Source organism: Quercus robur, chromosome 8 (genome assembly GCF_932294415.1).
Source record: "Quercus robur chromosome 8, dhQueRobu3.1, whole genome shotgun sequence".
Lineage (NCBI taxonomy): Eukaryota > Viridiplantae > Streptophyta > Magnoliopsida > Fagales > Fagaceae > Quercus > Quercus robur.
The window spans coordinates 59,438,682-59,454,324 of NC_065541.1; the positions used below are offsets into that span (position 1 = coordinate 59,438,682).

Sequence of the window (15,643 nt, forward strand, 5' to 3'; positions counted from 1 at the left end):
GAAAGTTCTTTTTCCTTGCTAAATAAAGAAGCAACTTCAAATCTAAAATATTTTATGGATCAATCCTCTATTCTCAAACTTGAATTTTTACCCATCATTCATGTAAAATGAGAGAATACCACATCATTGTATTCTAGAAATACTCTAATATTCTTTTCCTATTTTTTTAGATAAATATTTGTAAGGACAACTTGTTGTATTAATTGACATTCTTATTTTATTGTATAATTTGATAGTTGGGGGAGGGAGATTAGAATATTAGATGTATCTGTTGGAAACTTGAAGATATACCGGTTAAGTTACAAGACTTTTGTATTCTTTTTATTTTTTATATTTTATGATTCGATATTTGAGGGAGGGGGATTCAAATGGAGTCTTTGTTGAAAGTACTAAGAAATATAAGTTGAGTTATAAGGATAACAGCAATTTAACAATACTATAATAGAATTTAAAAAGTATGAAATATGTTAATGGATGCTAGATTGCACTGTTTACAAAAAAAAAAAAAATTGAATAGGTCTCATTATATTAAAAGGTAACAAAAACTAATGAATAAATACTCCTTTCACTGAATGTAGTGTTAGATGACTCTTTACAAATAAAAATAAAAACTGATTGATTGTAATAACAAATCTAATCTTACCTAATGCATTTCACTGTTTGTTGACAAACTTTAAAGAGAAATTCTACTACTATATAAAAAAATCACAACTATTTTTTCAGACAAATTATGGTTAATTGTCTATCATTTTCACACAACTCACCGTTTTTATATTCATCATTCATAATCCGAAAAAATTTGTGATTTTTTTTTTCTTTTGGTAGTGGGAGTAGATTTTTTGAATTCAAAAAGTATTATATCTTTTTTTTTTTTTGGTATAAAAAAGTATTATATCGTTGAGACTTGAGAACATTGTAGAGGAAGAAGGGCGTGATGGTAATCTAAGACAAAGTGAGAGAACCACCCAATTATTAAGTTGAGAGAAAAAAAAATCATCAATGGAGAGAGAGAGAGAGAGAGAGAGAAACCTCAATGCCAATTGGGACAGGACGTCTTGTCAGTTGTCACTGACAACAACAAACCAACCCCAATCAATTCAATTCTCCCACGCCAAAAAAAAGCAATGAATATCGCCGGACAAATCTGAGCCGTCCAAATTTTCCTTATTTGTAAACAGAAATGGAAAGGGGCAATGGTGTTGATTGGTCACTGGTCAGAGATAAAGAAGACATTGGGCACGAGAATCTTTCATACACTGTCACGACTCGCGCAGGAACCTTTCCTCTTATGGTAACCCCTCTACCTTAAAAAATAAAAATCTTCCTTTTTTAAGATTCCTTTTCTGGTTAAAGTAAACAGTCCCCACCGGCCACTCCTTACTTGATTTGACCATTAATTATACCGGCATTACTAGGTAATCTTCAAGCTGTAAAGACCCCCCATCTTATTTGTAATGACAATGAGGACACTTTGGTAAATATATACCCAAAATATCATGTTTGATTGATTAAAATAATAATAAATAAATTGTAAATATCAAGATATTTTAGGTAAGAATTAGGTAGCCTGCTCCGGATTCCAATATTTTAAGATTCTCAACCAAAATAATAATAATAATAATAATAATACCAATATTTTAATATCCAAAAAAAGAAAAACCCAATATTTGAAATTATTTGGGGCTAATAAAAAGTTAACCAAATTTACACCATCAACTTTTGCTAGGTGATTGAATCAAAATTTTTTTTTCTTAGATTAAAAAATCACACTTTTTTAAATTTGGGACATTTTGTTTGAGAATTTGAATTTTCATCCTTAATGTCAAATGAGGCTTTGGTTTCAAGTTTTTCCATTCATACTAGTTCTTGAGATGGTTAAGTGTGACCTTTTAAAATTCTAGATCACCAATGAATGCAAAAGGCTAGCACCCACTATTGCATAAGATAAGATAGTCACGTGTTTAGAAAGTGTGCATTTTTCTACTAGAATATCACTAAAAATCATAATAATTCAGTTAAAATAGAAATCTTTATAAAAAACACAACACCCTTACCTACCTAAAAAATATACATTTTTCCACAAGCAACCGACCACACACACCAAGCAAAACCCTAAAATCACCCTAATACCTAAATTTAAAAAGACAATAAGAGAATACTCTTGAAACTCATTTGCCTTAGTGAGTTCTAGTTAGCTCAACTGGTAAAGTGTCTGATGGTTGAATAAGAGATCTGGGGTTCAATTCCCACCTATATCAAAAACCGATTGGTGTCTTAGTCTGATGATAAAGATAATCATCAGAAGCGGACGTCTTAGGTTGAAACTTTCTCTAAAAACGAAAACTCATTTGCCTCTAAGTATTAGTACCCAGCATGCCATATGCCATATGCCATATGTTGGTATATTTTATCATCAAAGCACAAAAAAGGCCATTACTCGATCTTCTAATTTATTAAAAAAAAAAAAATTGCAATCGTACTACAGTACCATCATAAATTTATGATGGTACTATAACAACGTTCTAAAACCTAATAATATTTTTTTTATTCCAACCTACAAATATCTGCCTCTTTCTCTCTCTCTTCATTGTCTCATCGTCTCTCTCTTTCTCTTTTGACAGAACATGGCTTCTCTCTCTCACATCTCTCTCACGATAGTCATTTTTTCTAGTATGGGTCTAGTGGTTTCAGCAGCATGATCCTATGATGGAGGCGCTCAAGCTCACCTCCGATGATGGGCTGCTCAACCTCTCCTTCGATGATGGGCTGCTCAACCTTGTCTACTGATGATGGGCTTCTCAACCTCGCCAATCGATGATGGGCTCAACTAGGGGTATGCAAAAAACCCACCGACCTGCCTAACCCGACCCGACCCGACCCGTCTGATTGGGTCGGTTTTTAAGGCTTGGTGGGTTGGGTTGGGTTGGGTTACAAAATTTTTTTTTTATAGTAGGTCGGGTTGGGTTTGGGTCATAAAATTACAAACCCGCCAAACCCGACCCGACCCGACCCACCTATATTTAATATATATTTAAAATATATTATATATTTAATAAAAAAAATTTTAAAATCAGTTGTAGGGCACTTATATATATATATATATTTAAATATATATTATATATTTAATAATTAAAAAAAAAAACCAGCTGTAGAGCAGCATTTCCTTGATTCCTCCTACTAATACTAATTTAATATATATATATATATATATATAATATTATATTATATAATTAATAAAAAATTTTAAATAACCAGTTCTTCCTATCCTATATAAAAGCTAATTAGTTCACACAAATCCTAATAAATTACTATTGTTATTTAGTCATTAGTGTTGTTTGCCTTTAAGGAGTTACATTGATACTAATCTTTAGGTTTTTTTAATATATTAATATTTATATTTTTTTTACTCAATTTAATAATAATAATAAAAAAATTTGTCAGACCCATGGGTTCAACCCGACCCATGTGGGTCGAGTTGGACTTATGTGATGGGTTGGATTGGGTTGAATTTTTTTTGACCCACCATGGTGGGTTGGGTCAAAAAATCCCCTCAACTCGACCCAACCCAACCTATGCACACCCCTAGGCTCAACCTCGCCGATTATTGGATTTTGGGGTATTTATTTGAAGTTTATGATTTTTTTTGCTTTGCTTTTAATGGGTTTTTTTTTTTAAGTGTTTAATTTATTTGTTGGAGTTTTTTTTTATTATTTTAATATTGAGTTTTTGCTTAATGGATTGATGGCTTTTTGTTTAAATGTTTAATTTAGTGGTAACTTGTTTGAGTTTTGGTAACTTTTTTTGGGTTTGTTCATGGTGGTAGTAGTGGTAATTTGGGTTTTGAGATTTGTTTGGGTAATTGTGTTTCTGTTTTGGGATTTATTTGGTTTTGAGTTTCTGTTATGGTTTAAATTGGCAGTTGTGCCCGTGGGTGGTGCTATTGGGCTGCTCGGCAGTGATAGGTGGTCGAGAGAAAGAAAGAGAGAGACAGATGAAGAGAGACAAAAATTAGAGAGAGGAGATAAATGGGAGAGAATAGAGATGGTTTTGAGTTATATTATTTTATTGTATAGATATTTTGTTTTAATATGTTGTATAGGAATATAAAAGTTGGGATGTTGGGTGTGTTGTAAAATGGTATGGTATAATAGATAAAGTAGCTTTTGAGATGATAAAATAGAATAATCTGGAGATAGCATATGCTAATGCTCCTCAATGTAATACGCTGGTATAATATATAGTGGGGTCGGAAGTGACAAGTTTTGACAAAACAAGCATGACACATTCAACTTCAATCAAGTATTGATGCAACACAAATGGAAGGAAGTGTCACTTGTGGGGTGACATAGCTTCAAATGATTGATAAAAAAAATCATATCAGTTTGAGTTTATATGGCATATAATGGGCATGGCCACCTCATAAATAAGGTTGGGCATGGATGAAATGACACAAATAAAAGTGCTACATAATGTTAGGACCAAGCATCCATTTTTTTAACATAAGAGAGCAATAATGAATGATCAAAATTTAGAGGATGCAATTTATAATTTAGTTTTTCTCTCTTTATATAACTTACATAAGATTAGCAAAATAGAGTAAAATTAATCAATAAATTAGAAGTTGTTGTCGAGTAATGAGAGGAGTTTTGACTTTTGACTTCATACTTGTAAAGTGACCAAATTGTTTATAAATGCATTATTTGGAGTTGATACTCATAAGTTAACCACTCGCAAAATTCAAATTTTGTGCATCACAAGAAACTCTATTGATATTTATTGCTAACAACAAAAAAAGGATGGACTATTCGAATATAAAATCATTGTAGGAAAATCCTTTAGTTACAAGGTTTTTATCAAAACATTGGATGAAAAGAAAACTAGAAAAACCTATCTCAAAGGTTGTGAATGATGTTTTATAATAATGATCATGACCCTCCATGTGATTATTTTAGTTTCTTATACCATGAATCTACCAAAAAATTGTCCAAATTGAAAACCAATGTGATGATGAACTTTGCACAAGTTAAAAACTCATTGATAGTAACCCAAAAAAAATCATGACCAGGCCAAACCGGCTGTTCATGTAGCCGGTTGCAATAAATTTGTGCCTCATCAACAACGACCCAACATAACCAATCATTGGTTGCCACGTACGCAACACAAACCTTCTATTACACAAAATGATAAGGTACGGTGGGCCGTTGAAAAAGAACGTTTCAAAAACCCAACTGTTCAAGATTTAACACGCGCCAATCGGCGCGTGTGTTGTAAAAAAAGTCACATTTTTTTGGAGATTGTGGGATGTGACCGTACGATTAAGCAAAAAAAGAGAGCAGAACACACACGATGAGTGCCACTCAGTTTTGTGGATACGTCATTGCTTAAATCATAGCATTCTTTGTGAACTGAAAATAATTAATAAAATATTTTTCACCAAAAAAAAAAAATAATTAATAAAATATTCAAGTAAATAAAAAAAATGGAAAAAAATATAGAAATGGGTACTATTTTTTTATTATTTAATGAATTGGGTAAGATTAGGATTGAAGATAATTTTTATAATAAGATTTAAATATTTTATGTTGTGGTGGTCATTATCTATCAATTTTATAATGAAACATGCGAGAGTATTTTATATACAAGTCCTAACATGGGAAGGAACAAATAAATACTTTTCATTACTAAAATAGCAATAATGGTAAAGTGTTGAGAAATTTCAACGAGGAAAAAAAAAAAAAAATGACTCGACTAGGTAATAGACAAAGGGAGAAACAAGAAAAGTGTCATTGATTCTGTTCATCGTTTAACACATTGGAAAAATGCCAATCACATATTATTAATTTTTGTCGGAAGTGATTTACATGAATAAGAACATGAGAGCATTGTCAAGATTTAAAAACAATGGATTTACATTGATGTTGTTCAACGTATTACACATTCAAAAAATGCCAATCACATATTATTAATTTTTGAAACTAGCGAAGTGATTCACATGAAAAAAAGGAATAAAAACCCAATAAACAAGATAATATTTAATATAGATGGGCTGACTTTAAGCTTTACAGTGCTTATGGGTTGTGACAATCAAAATTTACCATTAATGATATGGATTACAAATTCGTTTAAGCAAATCTTACTAACATAATTACTCTCAAAATCTCTCACAACTAAAATTACTCGCAAACCTCACCTACCCAAACTCACAAATTTACTATTAATTATATCTAATGTTACTCTCTCACTCATAGATAAACACTTTTCAAATAAACTCATTCATCAAATTTTATTTTATTTTTTTGAATTTTATCTTTCCCCCAATGGGATGATCAATTGATCCCTAGGGCTAAAGATGCCATTTTTTTTTTTTTTTTTTGCAATACTATCTATGATTCTATGTATAAGATTTTGATACATATTCCTTGAGTTATGAGAACTTTTTAAGTCGATAAAGAAATATCAAATTACTTATCTAATAAAGAATAAACTTTTCCTTCATTCTCAAAAAGCCTGAATCAAGTTAAAATAAGAATTTGAGATAGTAATTTCTAATACATATATTGGAAAAAAAAAGGATGATTGTTCCAATTATCATTGACTTTTAAGTTTGTCCCATCAAAATTCAATCAAGGGTTGGTGTAGTGCCTCCTCAAATTCATGAAATCTCATCACTATATGGTTTCAAATTCCACAATCTCCACTAGTATCTAAACAACAATTTGGAATTAGTTTTGATAATTGCCTAATGTGTAGAATGGGAAACTACATTCAATTTGAGACTAGTTAGATAAGTTCTTAGCACTGCATTCCCCCCAACCCTTAAAAAAAGAAAGAAAGAGAACAAGGTTTGATTCACTGCATAAGTGGGCTTCAACTTGTAGTGTTGAATGCAAAGTCAATAATGTTACAATCATGGTAACCACTACCAATTTTAAGCATTAAGTTTAAATCATGAGTTAGTTGTTGAATAATTTGATCATTTGAGAGATGAAGTTTCATTCAAAAATTGACTAGATACTTGATTGAGACCAAAAAAATCTCAAATAGAATGCATATTGTACCTATCTTAATATTCCAAAAGAAATCATATTAGAGTAGAAAGACTAAATGTTGATTAAGTCTCAGATTATCTTTCCATATAAAAATAAGAAAATGCTAAATAAGTATTACTACATAAAACTTATAAACTAATGTGACAATGAAATTGATCAGTGGGTTTCAACCATTTCATAAATTGAATTTTGAAGTGCCTCTTTCTAATTAGTAACACATCAGTTTGTAAGATTAATATAGTAAATATTATAGTACATGTAGCATTACTCATAAAAATAATGCATGAACTCTTTTGGAACTTATTGTGATTAGGCTGCCCACTTAATTGCACAAATGCATTTAAGTTGAAAATTTTGAAGTTTAATTGAGGAAGCCACCAAGAATGTTTATAATTAGATTAAGGTCTTTAGAGTTATCAGGGTAACTTTATTATAAAGTTTATAAATCATATATATTTTTTTTGGGGGTGAAATTGGAAATTTAATTAAGAAAATTAAGAAGTACAAAGTCCATATACAACACCTTAACCGTTAACTGTAAATGTGGGGCCCATCAATATATGGGCCAGGCCCACTTGTTCGTGGGAAGCTTTAAGGCCCAAGCCGAAGAAGGTGGTAGTCCAAGCTCATTAGCGCAAAGCACAAATGGGCCCAGAGAAGCAGCCGAGGACGGTGCAGCCCTCAGCTGGCCCAAAGCTCCACCAAGAAAAGGGGCAAAAGCGACATAGGGACAATCTTGAAAGAAAATCTGAAATATCTGGGAAAGGCTGCCCTTACTACCTTTCCCAGACAGAACTTTGCACCTAACAGAGCCATGTCCTTTAGCTTTATCAACTACTCCCAACGACTTGGGTTTGGGATTGATGGGACAAGTATCAGTCTTGGAAAGGTCGACCCTACACGTGGACGAAGGAAATTGAACGCATGCGAGTATAAAAGAAAAAATATGTAACCTAAAGGGGAGGCTCCCCAGTCCCACTGAAAGAAAAAAGGGCTCTAGAGGTGAATACACCTGAACCATGCATAAATACCTTAACAAAACCACCGCCGGGTAACCACGACTTAGCCTTTCGAACCCACTCTCTACAAATGATATTGTATGGGCCCATTCACGTCCTGACCCAACTACCATTATGGTTCGTTCCGGAACGTGACCCTACAATTGGCGCCGTCTGTGGGAAGGCTTACGCGTGAACTCGAGCGGCGATGGAGTTGAGTTTCTGTTAAACAGGGGTCTACGAGGACGCCTTTATGGCCGGCGACACCTTGTCGTTGTTCCGACACAAGTTCCCACCAGGGGCTACGCCTCGCAGTGCCAGTGGCATGGACAAGTCTAGGGGCTCCAAACATTAGGCTAGCTTCCCCCCACCTTGTTCGAGGAGCTAACCTTCAGAAAATAAATAAATAAAAGAAAATACAAGTTTTGGACAGAACCAAGGCCTTGTATGGTCCTCGGACCCAAGCCTCTGGGGAAACCAACTACTTACAAAGGAAAATACAAGTTTTGGACAGAACCAAGGCCTTGTATGGTCCTCGGACCCAAGCCTCTGGGGAAACCAACTACTTACAAAGGAAAATACAAGTTTTGGACAGAATCAAGGCCTTGTATGGTCCTCGGACCCAAGCCTCTGGGGAAACCAACTACTTACAAAGGAAAATTACAAGTTTTGGACAGAACCAAGGCCTTGTATGGTCCTCGGACCCAAGCCTCTGGGGAAACCAACTACTTACAAAGAAAATATAAGTTTTGGACAGAACCAAGGCCTTGTATGGTCCTCGGACCCAAGCCTCTGGGGAAACCAACTACTTACAAAGGAAAATACAAGTTTTGGATAGAACCAAGGCCTTGTATGGTCCTCGAACCCAAGCCTCTGGGGAAACCAACTACTTACAAAGGAAAATACAAGTTATGGACAGAACCAAGGCCTTGTATGGTCCTCGGACCCAAGCCTCTGGGGAAACCAACTACTTACAAAGAAAATACAAGTTTTGGACAGAACCAAGGCCTTGTATAGTCCTCGGACCCAAGCCTCTGGGGAACCAACTACTTACAAAGAAAATACAAGTTTTGGATAGACCTAAGGCCTTGTATGGTCCTTGGACCCAAGCCTCTGGAAAAACCAACTGCTTAAAGGGAAAAACTACGTTACATGGATTCTCTAGTTTGCCCTCGGACCCTTAACACTAAAGGGACCAGTACAGAATGGGGTAACGAGTGTCCAAAAGCACAATCGAAATCACGCAATGCTCAGTCACTCCCTCGGATGAATTATTTGGAATTTGTCGTTCTCAGACAGTACTCTCACACTTATTACAGAACGTTCAACCGTTATCTCGAGTTCTTGCTTTAAATGCCGCCGAGGAGAAACATACACATGGAGCACACCCATTCACAAAGTAGTGTTGTCAAAGGTATAGTATTTAAGACAAGCAAAGAAGTTTCCATTTATTTTACTAAAACAAAGAAATAGTACAGCGTACAATGAAAAGCTGGAATCAGTTTGTGTCAAAGCTCATTACATAACCAAAAAGAGAGGAAGATACAAGAGAATAAGATAAAGCCGAGGAAGTAGATCAGAGGAGAGGTTGGCTACAGCTCCAAGACCTTGTTCTTCCTCAACGATTCCACATGCCCACAACTCAAACAGCGAAAGAGACCCAACTTGAGCCAGACACCGCCGAAGGAAAGGTGCAGGGAGTTGGAAGTTGAGGGGCTTTCTCTAAATATTCGCCCGCCACAAGGCAAAGGCGCTGACGGCGGAGAATCTTTCTTCTGACACACCAAAACTCTAGCATGAACAGAACCTGCTTCGGATTTTGACTAAAAGAGGGAGAGACATCCTTTCCCCTCGGTCGAAATGGAGTATTCTCTTGAACTTATACTTCCTGTGCCCATACCTCACTATTTTGAGTCTCATGGAGGCATGGCGCTTCCGTGGCGGAGAGAGTTCTTTCTTCCCAACTCTCACCTCAAACATGTTATGCTAAGGAAGGATAGCACCAGATACGAGATTTATGATGTGGAAGAAAACTGAAGGATTTGCGCGTATATAAAGCAACTCTTTCTCCCTCCTATTCATTTGAAAAGATAAGGTGGTGGCAGTCAACTCACGCAGCATCCCAAGGAACGCTACAGACAAAATGGTTCTGGCTCAACTTCCAACGTCAACTGCAACCACAAGATTAAAGAAGTCTCGTAAAGACGCACCTCGATCATTGGGACGTCAGAGCGTACCGCGTGGCCAGAGGTTACAGAAATATCTCTTAATTCGTGGGCTAAGTGAATTTGCGGCCCAGGCCCGCTCTGCATGAGGGCCCAGGGACTGTGGCCCACGCCGAGAAATAGCCGTGGTCGAGGACAACCCCAACTCGGCGCCTCGGGAAATGTCTGATGAAAGGGAGAATCTGAACCAAGGCCTTGTATGGTCCTCGGACTCAAACCTATGGGGAAACCAAGTACTGAGGAAAACATAAGTCTTGGACCGAACCTAGGACTTGCATGGTCCTCGGACTCAAGCCTATGGGGAGACCAAGTACATAAAAGAAAAGCATAAGTCTTAAACGGGATCCAGGCTTTGCGAAGTCCTCGGACTCAGGCCTTTTGGGAAATCAGCTACTCGGATGGAGAAGTTTCTCGGCTCAAATACTGGAAAAGGTTAAGGCCAGTATGTTAAGAAGATGACGAAACGACCTGATGATCGTTAGCCTAAGGAAGCTGTTCATTGAGAGGGTGATATGTCCTCGGATAACTACTTCTTACACCTTATCGAGCACTTAGTCCCCATCTTGGCTAATTTTAAGGTAAGTCTCGTTCCTCACTGGTCGGATTGTTATGTCGAATAATAATTTTATTAAAGTTATGGTGGCATCTTTTTATTAACAAATATTTCAGCCTTAGTTGTCATTGATTCAAATGCTATATTATTGTGCCGAGCAGCGTTCGTAAACTTATAAAAACATAAAAACAGAACATGCGAAATAAATAAACAGCAACTTTTATTAATATGGAAAATTGTTACAACGTACAAAGAAGGGCTTAAACAAGCCTATACAAAAGGTGAACTGCCGAAGCAGCAATAACAACTGCAATACAGATAAGTAAACAGTCAGGGGTCTTGTGGACTCATCTTCAAAGTCTCTCCGATCTCTGCCTCAGTATTACTCATATTGAGAGAAGAACTTTCTTTAGAAAAAGATGAAGGACAAGGAAGAAGAATTTGAAGGAGAAGGAAGAAGAATTGGAAGATGGAGGAGATGAATGAGGAAGATGGAGGACATGAGTAAGAGAAGGAGGAGAAGAAGAGGGAAGAAATGAAAAGAAGCAGAAAGGAGCAAAAGAGGGAGAAGGAAAAGCACCAGGATGGGGCTGGTGGTGGAAAGAAGAAGAAAGAAAAGTAAAGGGTGGCGCCAGTGAACGAAGAGAGGAAGAAGCAGGGGCATTTAGTCCCTGCCCCAGTCCTGACTCCTAGCACACCGGTACCACATTAGATATGCTCATGAGAGAGCGGGTGGTGATGATGCTGTGTGTCCTCGGCTCAGTCACGTCGAAGGTGCGACGTGACGAGTTCCTGCTTCGGATTTTGGCTGAAAGGTAGGCGAGATAAATCTTGAGTCTCCGCCATCCTTGCCCCGACCGAGCCATCTCGAGCTTGGTCAGAACAAGGTGTTTTTGGGAGGGAGAAAGTTTCTTCATCACCTATGACTGTGGCGAACGTATTACGAGTCGAGGTATAATCAGAGGGTAAATGTAAATTCTGGGAGGAATCTAAAGACTTCAGTTTTCTGGGGGATTAAGGGATTCACATATGGAAGAAACAACTCATGTCCACCCTCTTTATATAAGGGACGAAGAGGATGGCATTAAATGTGTTCAGATCTTCAAGGAAATCTGCCAGCAAGAATGCGCCTGTTCCGCTCCCCCACGTTATCAGTAGCCATTGAATTTGAGAGGTCTCGTGAAGGGAAAACATTAAAGACCTACTTCGGGTAGCCAAACGGACAGAACGTATCAAGGCTAAATCAAGAAGGATATCTCGTAGATCGGAGCGTTTCCTGGGCATTCGGAGAATTGCCAATGCCAGGGAAGGGTCGAATTAAATGAGCCATAATAAAGGCTCGGAGTTACCAAAACCCCCCTCTCCAACCAAGAGGTCGGACAGCAGGGTTTTGAGGGGCTATTGTGGGGCCCAACAATATATGGGCCAGGCCCACTTGTTCGCGGGAAGCTTTAAGGCCCAAACCGAAGAAGGTGGTAGTCCAAGCTCATTAGCGCAAAGCACAAATGGGCCCAGAGAAGCAGCCGAGGACGGTGCAGCCCTCGGCTGGCCCAAAGCTCCACCAAGAAAAGGGGCAAAAGCGGCATAGGGACAATCTTGAAAGAAAATTTGAAATATCTGGGAAAGGCTGCCCTTACTACCTTTCCCAGACAGAACTTTGCACCTAACAGAGCCATGTCCTTTAGCTTTATCAACTACTCCCAACGACTTGGGTTTGGGACTGATGGGACAAGTATCAGTCTTGGAAATGTCGACCCTACACGTGGACGAAGGAAATTGAACGCATGCGAGTATAAAAGAAAAAATATGTAACCTAAAGGGGAGGCTCCCCAGTCCCACTGAAAGAAAAAAGGGCTCCAGAGGTGAATACACCTGAACCATGCATAAATACCTTAACAAAACCATCGCCGGGTAACCACGACTTAGCCTTTCGAACCCACTCTCTACAAATGATATTGTATGGGCCCATTCACGTCCTGACCCAACTACCATTATGGTTCGTTCCGGAACGTGACCCTACAATAAACTACTACAAAATAAAGGAGGGAAGATAAGAATGTAATATAAAATGATATAAAAGGATTAGAGGAAGAATTTCCTTCCTTGGCTAAAAGATTTGTGCAATGTTTCCCTTTGCGGTGGATATGGCTAATGTGAGCTTCCTCAAAATGCTAGAGGAGAGACATGCAATTATTAATTTCCATTCATATTGAAATTAGTGGATTGAGTTTCTCAAAAAAAAGAAAAGAAAAAGAAGTGGGTGGATTGTATTTTGCTATGTCAACAACATATAAATAAATGTTGATAATTATCATTTTGATACTTGTAGGGGCACAATTTTAGTGGCCCAATCCTTGTCGGTCAAGTCTTGGCCCAAAAAGTCCCACACAATGAATTTTTTTTATAGAGTATGGGCTAAAAAACTCTGTATCAGTTAGTTTAAATGGTTTGTTGCATGGGATAAGGGAATACAAAAACAAGAACGAAAATGCTCTCGTGAAGAGAGGTCTCTCACAAATAATAAGGCTCGAAACTTGATTAATGGACACAGATTAATGCAGTAAGACTTCTCTATAGTATTCTTTCCTCCTTTTTCTCCGTCCCCTCTCTTGGGGGACCTTTACATATTATATAGGCCCTTTCCAATCATCTGGGCTTTACACTTGTTGATCATCCAAACCCCCACTTGAGCACCTATTCCATCAGACACCCCTCTCAATTCTCTGTGAGTTGCGGTAGCCAAGGTAACACTGTTCAGGGGTCTTCTTCTCATTAATGCGGCCAGGAGAGTAGTTGTAAGGCATTTAATGTGGTGGTGGCAGCCCTTGCTAAGATATTTCGAGTTTCCTTCCTTTTTACATATTTGGAAGATGGACTAAAGTGGCTTGGATGTACTTTTGCTCCGGATTTTACAGTATCCGAGGAGAAATTACTCCTCGGACATGTTCTCTTTGCCCCAGTGGGCCTGAATAAGGATTGCTTGGGCCACGCTGACTCCTCGGACGGGCTGAGTCCTCGGACGAGCCTAGAGCCCAGCCAGCCTGTTATTTTGGGCCGGTCCCCACAATACTTATTTAAATTATTAATAAATGCAATAAAATTTAATTCACTCATATCAAATTGGATGGATTAGTCTTTTTTTTTTAAATAAAAGAGAGGGATGAATTATATTTTAGAATTTTCATGGTGGATTTATTCTAGAAATGTTAACAATTCTATTCCATTGAGGACTATGCTTCTCAAAATAAACATTGTTTTACATTCTGAATTTAAGAGAAGTGTTATTTATTGTTTTTGTCAAATGATCCGAGTAGAATTTGGTTATTTAATCTTTGCATTGGCTGAAAGCCCTTCAATGATGACATACAATCATGAATATATTGGTAATGTTTAAAGTATATGTTAAACAATTTTTTTTTTTTTTTTTTTTTTTTTGAGGAAAAGTACATGTTATACATGTTTCAACGAGTTACTAAAGTTTTTTTTAGATTAAATGAGCAAATTGCTGCTCAGATCATTTGACAAAACTTGGTAGAGAACTAAATGAGCTTGTTGGTTTGTTTTATTAAACAGGCCCTATCGTGTATCAAACATGCTTAATGTATATGCTACTAGTATTGCTTACGTATGTAATGATGCTTGTGAGACTTCTTTAATAAAATATTTTTTTTTTTTCCTTTTTTTTTTTAGAGAACTTTAAAAGCTCATCCTTAAAGGAGGTGTCATTAATAAATCAAATTCAAGCTCATTCTTTTGATAAAAACAACTATTCTAATGTTCTTGGTATACTATGCCTTCCTTTTACGTAATTATAATTAAGTTCTATGTATGAAATCTATGTGTGGTCAATTTTTATAAAAGAAGGCACGTCACATCTAATGTACCGAATAATTTTACCTTTGACAAAGAGCCGAGGTTTTACTCGGCTAAGAAGCCTTTTTAAGTTTTAACTCATCCTTAATTAAAACCTTACTTTCTAAAGAAACACTTGTCATTTTCCACTTTTGAAGAAGTTTTCTTAAGTTTTAACTCATCCTTAAATAAATCTTTATTTATCAAGGAGACACCAGTCGTTTTCCACATTTAACAATTTGAAATAAATTAGCATAATAATATAATTAATTGAAACTTTTCTTTTAAGTAAAGGAACAATAATTGGATTAAAGACATAGGGACCTATAAAGGTTCCCCTCTGCAACCGCAAGTGGGAATATAATAAAAACAAAGAGTATTAATTTAATTTAAATATTCACAAAGATAAGAAATTTATGTTTTTTGTGTACTTGTCGGCAACGATACGAGGTTTTAAAGCTATTGAGTGACGGGGCCCCTTCCTCTCCATTCAAATTAAGGCCTCTCTCTCTCTCTCTCTCTCATATTTCATGCCATTTGAGTCACATTTTGCCTTAATTTACCAAACCATCCTCTCCTTTTTCTTATGCACGTGATATTAGTGAACAATCCAGTGTTGACAAATTATGCACAACTGTTTGTTTTGTGGCTTAGGAGTTAGAAAAAGACGAATAGTCTTTGTTTTTTTTTTATAAACAATACGTAATTTTTTTCATTTTTATTATTTTACACTAGTTTTCTTTGTTCTTGTTGGAGATATAAATTGACCAGTGGGAATGGTAATTGTTGTCGTTAGTATGTGGGGAAAGGTTCTATGATATTCATATCCCACTGTTCCCACAAAGTCCAGTTTTAGAATCATTTAGATGTGCCACATACCAAACATAAAAATTGGATGAATTAATCTCACATATATTATTGTTCTTTAATTAGTTAGTGTTACCACAGTCAGTCTACTGAATTTTT

General features: G+C 36.5%; 1 long non-coding RNA gene across 1 annotated transcript; it reads left to right on the forward strand.

Moving 5' to 3' along the window:
* Window positions 1-3,585: 3,585 nt before the first annotated feature.
* On the forward strand, window positions 3,586-4,185 carry LOC126694131 (uncharacterized). The gene is made up of 2 exons (XR_007645602.1): window positions 3,586-3,616; window positions 3,920-4,185. It is a non-coding gene; the product is annotated as an uncharacterized LOC126694131 (long non-coding RNA).
* Window positions 4,186-15,643: the final 11,458 nt, after the last annotated feature.